The following is a 6273-nucleotide window of genomic DNA, read 5'->3' as shown; positions in this document are numbered from 1 at the left end:
ATTCTTAGTAGAGATGGGGTTTGACCATGTTGGCCAGGCTGGTCTCAAACTCTTGACCTCGTGATCTGCCCTCCTCAGCCTCCGAAAGTGCTGAGATTACAGGCGTGAGCCACCACATCCGGCCCTGTGTTGCAATTCTTAAGTGATGGTTGAATGAAAAAAAATTTTTTTTCATTTTTAAGCACTGTTTTTTTTTTTTTGTGAGACAGAGTTTTGCTCTTGTTGCCCAGGCTGGAGTGCCATGGTGAGATCTTGGCTCACTGCAACCTCCACCTCCTGGGTTCAAGTGATTCTCCTGCCTCAGCCTCCCGAGTAGCTGGGATTATAGGCATGTGCCACCATGCCCCGCTAATTTTTGTATTTTCAGTAGAGATGGGGTTTCACCATGTTGAACAGGCTGATCTCGAACTCCTGTGCTTGGGTGATCCACCCAACTCAGCCTCCAAAAGTTCTGGGATAACAGGTGTGAGCCACCGCGCCAGGCTGAGCAAATTTTTTTTTTTTTTTTTTTTGAGACAGAGTTTTGCTCTTGTTGCCCAGGCTGGAGTGCAATGGCCCAATCTCGGCTCACCACAACCTCTGCCTCCCAGGTTCAAGTGATTCTCCTGCTTCAGCCTCCGGAGTAGCTGGGATTACAGGCATGCGCCACCACGCCCAGCTAATTTTTGTATTTTTAGTAGAGACGGGGTTTTTCCATGTTAGTCAGCCTGGTCTCAAACTCCCGACCTCAGGTGGTCAGCCTGTTTCAGCCTCCCAAAGTGCTGAGATTACAGGCGTAAGCCACCACTCCGGCCTTTTTTTTTTTTTTTTTGAGAAGAAGTCTAGCTCTCCCACGCTGGAGCGCAGTGGCGCAATCTCGGCTTCCTACTACCTCCGCCTCCTGGGTCAAGCAATTCTCTTGCCTCAGCCCCTCGAGTAGCTGGGATTACAGGCACCTGCCACCACACCCAGCTAATTTTTGTGTTTTAGTAGAGAAGGGGTTTCACCATCTTGGCTAGGGTGGTCTTGAACTCCTGACCTCATGATCTACCCGCCTTGGCCTCCCAAAGTGCTGGGATTACAGGCATGAGCCACTGTGCCCAGCTGCACATTTTTTTTTAACTTGCTTTTCTTTGCTGTATTTCCTCCCTAGAGGCTTACCCAGCTGGTAAAGCAGAAGGGAATACTTGCCAGCTGTATTAGTTGCAAGTAATGGTACTCCAACTCATTCTGAATTACACAATAAAAGTAAATATGGTTTTTTTTTTTTTTTTTGAGACGAAGTCTCACTCTGTCGCCCAGGCTGGAGTACAGTGGGCCGATCTCGGCTCACTGCAAGCCCCGCCTCCCGGGTTCACGCCATTCTCCTGCCTCAGCCTCCTGAGTAGCTGGGACTACAGGTGCCCGCCACCACTCCCGGCTAATTTTTTGTATTTTTGGTAGAGACGGGGTTTCACCGTGTTAGCCAGGATGGTCTTGATCTCCTGACCTCGTGATCCTCCCGCCTCGGCCTCCCAAAGTGCTGGGATTACAGGCCTGAGCCACCGCGCCCAGCCGTAAATATGTTGATTAATGAGCCAAGGAGTCCACTAGTAGATTGCCAAGCTTTAGGACTAGATCAGGGTTGCAACATTGCCTCCATCTTTCAGTTTTGCTTTCCTCTAAGTTGACTTTATTCCCAGGCAGGCTCTGTTTATGTGGTAACAAAGATGGTCACCAGCAGCTCCAGCTTACATTCTACCAACCTAGTAACCCCAGCAGAAACCACCTCTTTTCCAAGAGTGCCAATAAAATTCCCAGGTAAGACTGCCATTGGCCCAGCTTGAGTCATATACACATGCCTGAAACAGTCACTATGTTCAAGGGGTGCTGTGTTGCTCTGATTAGTCAGAATTAAGGCTATGAACTCTACGGATTAAAATGAGGAAGGCAAATTATGGTATCTGACCAGAAGAAGGGATGCTGGATGGGCAAAATGGATATTCACTACATACACTTTCACTGAATGAGAATCCAGTACTCAATAGTCTCTGATCCAGGTTGATACTTTCTGGGTGGATACTACAATTAACTCCATGATCTGTTGCTCTTGAATACCATTCTCAAAGGCCCTATCACATTGGGCTATGCTTTTCTTGGTTTGGTCCCAAGAGTGATACTGTTCCTTAGAGTAGTTATATAATAAAACATTCCACTCATGGGAAATGGTCCATCCCTGGCTTGAGTCCTGTGGTGGTCAACTGAGAGGAAGACACTAGAATGTGGTTCCACAAGGGGACACAGGGTCAGCTGCAGTAGCACCAGACAGGCCAAATCTGCCACTAGGAGGGCACAGTGACAAATGGCAAGCAGTCATGTAGACAAGCAGTTGGTATCTGGGGCCAAGCAGAGAATGACATGTTGTCTTAATGGGAGACAGAGAATTCTGAGACAGGAGATGCTCATCAGGATTTCAGACAGATAAGTCTGATAATCAAGTAGTAGAACTCTAGCCACTTGGCTAAAGTTCAAAGGCATTCCAGTCCCAGGGAATGGGGAATTGAAAGGAGCAGGAAAGACGTTCATTTGGCCGGGCGCAGTGGCTCACATCTGTAATCCTAGCTTTTTGGGAGGCTGAGGTGGGCAGATCACCAGAGGTCAGGAATTTGAGACCAGCCTGGCCCACATGGCGAAAACTTGTCTCTACTAAAAATACACAAATTAGCCGGGTGTGGTGGCACACGCCTGTAATATCAGCTACTCGGGAGGCTGAGGCAGGAGAATTCCTTGAACCCGGGAGACAGAGGTTGCAGTGAGCCAAGATCTCGCCACCGCACTCCAACCTGGGCAACAGAGCGAGCGAGACTCTGTCTCAAAAAGAAAGAAAGAAAGAAAGAAAGGAGCAGGAAGTCCTCAGTGGTAGGGAAATCAGGACACTGGAAAGGGTAACAGGATTGGATCTAAGGCATTAGCCTGAAATCCATGCGTTGGGTCTGGAGTCCAAGGTGAAGCTAGATCTCAAGAATGAGACTGGAGGTCAGTTTTTGAATAAAACTGGGACTTGAGGCCGGGCGAGGTGGCTCACGCCTGTAATCCCAGCACTTTGGGAGGCCGAGGTGAGTGAATCATGCGGTCAGGAGTTCAAGACCAGCCTTGCCAACATGGTGAAACCCAATGTCTACTAAAAATACAAAAATTAGCTGGGCATGGTGGCACACGCCTGTAATCCCAGCTACTCAAGAGGCTGAGGCAGGATAATTGCCTGAACCCAGGAGGCGGAGGTTGCAGTGAGCTGAGATCGCATCACTGCATTCCAGCCTGGGTGACAGAGCAAGACTGCATCTCGGCAAAAAGAAAAAAAAATTAGTCAGGCATGGTGGCACACGCCTGTAATTCCAGCTACGCAGGAGGCTGAGGCAGGAGAATCGCTTGGTCCTGGGAGGCAGTGGTTGCAGTGAGCCAAAATCATGCCACTGCACTCCAGCCTAGGCGACAGAGCGAGACTCTGTCTCAAAAACAAAAACAAAAACTGGCACTTGAGTTCAGCCTAGCAACAGCCTTCATAGAAAACCTCAGAGTGGCCGGATGTGGTGGCTCACGCCTGTAATCCCAATACTTTGGGAGGCCAAGGCAGGCAGATCACGAGGTCAGGAGTTTGAGACCAGCCTGGCCAATATGGTGAAACCCCATCTCTACTAAAAATACAAATATTAGCCAGGTGTGGTGGCCCGCACCTGTAGTCCCAGCTACTAGGGAGGTTGAGGTAGAAGTATTGCTTGAACGCAGGAGGCAGAGGTTGCAGTGAGCTGAGATCAAGCCACTGCACTCCAGCCTGGGCAACAGAGCAAGACTCCATCTAAAAAAAAAAAAAAAGAAAAGAAAATCTCAGAGTGGGGAACTGAAGTGCTACAAATTCCTCCTGCCTCTGGGCAGATTTTGTACAGTGACTAGATCAAGACTGAGCCTGCAGGTGGTATTGAGTGCCTCCAGCTAAGGGGAAGGAAGGAGACAGAGGCTGCTCCTAAAAGAAGGTCTAACAAACTCTAAAGGAGGTGTGTGCGCCAGGCGTGGTGGCTCACACCTGTAATCATAGCATTTTGGGAGGTCGAGGCGGGCAGATTGCCTGAGCTCAGGAGTTCGAGACCAGCCTGGGCAACACGGTGAAACCCGGTCTCTACTAAAAAAAAAAAATACAAAAAATTAGCTGGGAGTGGTGGCACGTGCCTGTAGTCCCAGCTATTCGGGAGGTTGAGGCAGGAGAATGGCTTGAACTCGGGAGGCGGAGGTTGCAGTGAGCCGAGATCGTGCCACTGCACTCCAGCCTAGGCGACAGAGCAAGACTCTGTCTCCCAAAAATAATAATAATAATAAAAAGGAGATGTGTGCCCATATGCCCCGCCATTGCTGTAACTCTGCCACTCTTTGCATGCATGCAAATACTCATTATTGGACAGGGAAAATGATTAATCCTAGTTGTCCTGGAGGACTTGGAGCCACTGTCTGTTGGACTTACTTCGCCCATACCGGTATGTCTGTTGGGGGTGGAGTTCAAGATCAGGCAAGAGAAAAACACGTAAAGGAAGTAGTCTCCCAACTGACCTGAGTCACAGCACCCCTAGCCCCTACAAAGGACTAGATCTCAAAACTACATGAAACCCTCCGTACCCATACTCACCTGGTAAGCCTATTTAATACCACTCTCACTGGGCTCCATGAGGTCTTGGCCCAAAACCCTACTAACTGTTGGATGTGCCTCCCCCTGCACTTCAGGCCATACATTTCAATCCCTGTACCTGAATGATGGAACAACTTCAGCACAGAAATAAACACCACTTCCATTTTAGTAGGACCTCTTGTTTCCAATCTGGAAATAACCCATACCTCAAACCTCACCTGCATAAAATTTAGCAATACTATAGACACAACCAACTCCCAGTGCATCAGGTGGGTAACTCCTCCCACATGAATAGTCTGCCTACCCTCAGGAATATTTTTTGACTGTGGTATCTCAGCCTATCGTTGTTTGAATGGCTCTTCAGAATCTATGTGCTTCCTCTCATTCTTAGTGCCCCCATGACCATCTACACTGAACAAAATTTATACAATCATGTTGTACCTAAGCCCTGCAACAAAAGAGTACCCATTCTTCCTTTTGTTATCGGAACAGGAGTGCTAGGCAAACTAGGTACTGGCATTGGCGGTATCACAACCTCTACTCAGTTCTACTACAAACTATTTAAAGAACCAAATGGTGACATGGAACGGGTCGCCAACTCCCTGGTCATCTTGCAAGATCAACTTAACTCCCTAGCAGCAGTAATCCTTCAAAATCGAAGAGCTTTAGACTTGCTAACTGCCAAAAGAGGGGAAACCTGTTTATTTTTAGGGGAAGAATGCTGTTATTATGTTAATCAATCCAGAATCGTCACTGAGAAAGTTAAAGAAAGTTGAGATCAAATACAACATAGAGCAGAGGAGCTTCAAAACACCAGATGCTGGGGCCCCCTCAGCCAATGGATGCCCTGGATTCTCCCCTTCATAGGACCTCTAGCAGCTATAATATTGTTACTCCTCTTTGGACCCTGTATCTTTAACCTCCTTGTTAAGTTTGTCTTTTCCAGAATCAAAGCTGTAAAGCTACCAATGATTCTTCAAATGGAGCCCCAGATGCAGTCCATGACTAAGATCTACCGTGGACCCCTGGACCGGCGCGCTAGCCCATGCTCCAATGTTAATGACATTGAAGGTACCCCTCCCAAGGAAATCTCAACTTCACAACCCCTACTACGCCCCAATTCAGCAGGAAGCAGTTACAGCGGTTGTCGGCCAACCTCCCCAACAGCACTTGGGTTTTCCTGTTGAGAGGGGGAACTAAAAGACAGGACTAGCTGGATTTCCTAGGCTGAGTAAGAATACTTAAGCCTAGCTGGGAAGGTGACCACATCCACCTTTAAACACAGGGCTTGCAACTTAGCTCACACCCGACCAATCAGGTAGTAAAGAGAGTTCACTAAAATGCTAATTAGGCAAAAAACGGGAGGTAAAGAAATACCCAATCATCTATTGCCTGAGAGCACAGCGGGAGGGACAATGATCGGGATATAAACCCAGGCAATGGAGCCGGCAACAGCTAACCTCTTTAGGTTCCCTCCCTTTGCATGGGAGCTCTGTTTTCACTCTATTAAATCTTGCAACTGAAAAAAAAAAAAAAAAAAAAAAAAGGAGGTGTGTGTTCTCTCACTGGAACGCATAACCTAATAAAAATTAAATTTAAAAACCTCAGCTGGAATGCATTAAGAAACAAAGCGAACTGGG

The 6273-nt window shown here is 47.8% G+C and overlaps 1 pseudogene; it reads left to right on the top strand.

Moving 5' to 3' along the window:
- The first annotated feature begins 4214 nt into the window (after positions 1–4214).
- LOC129136333 (syncytin-1-like) lies at positions 4215–5820 on the top strand (annotated as a pseudogene).
- The last annotated feature ends 453 nt before the right edge of the window (positions 5821–6273 follow it).

This window comes from Pan troglodytes, chromosome 9 (assembly GCF_028858775.2).
Source record: "Pan troglodytes isolate AG18354 chromosome 9, NHGRI_mPanTro3-v2.0_pri, whole genome shotgun sequence".
NCBI lineage: Eukaryota > Metazoa > Chordata > Mammalia > Primates > Hominidae > Pan > Pan troglodytes.
This window is presented reverse-complemented; position numbering and strand designations above follow the sequence as displayed.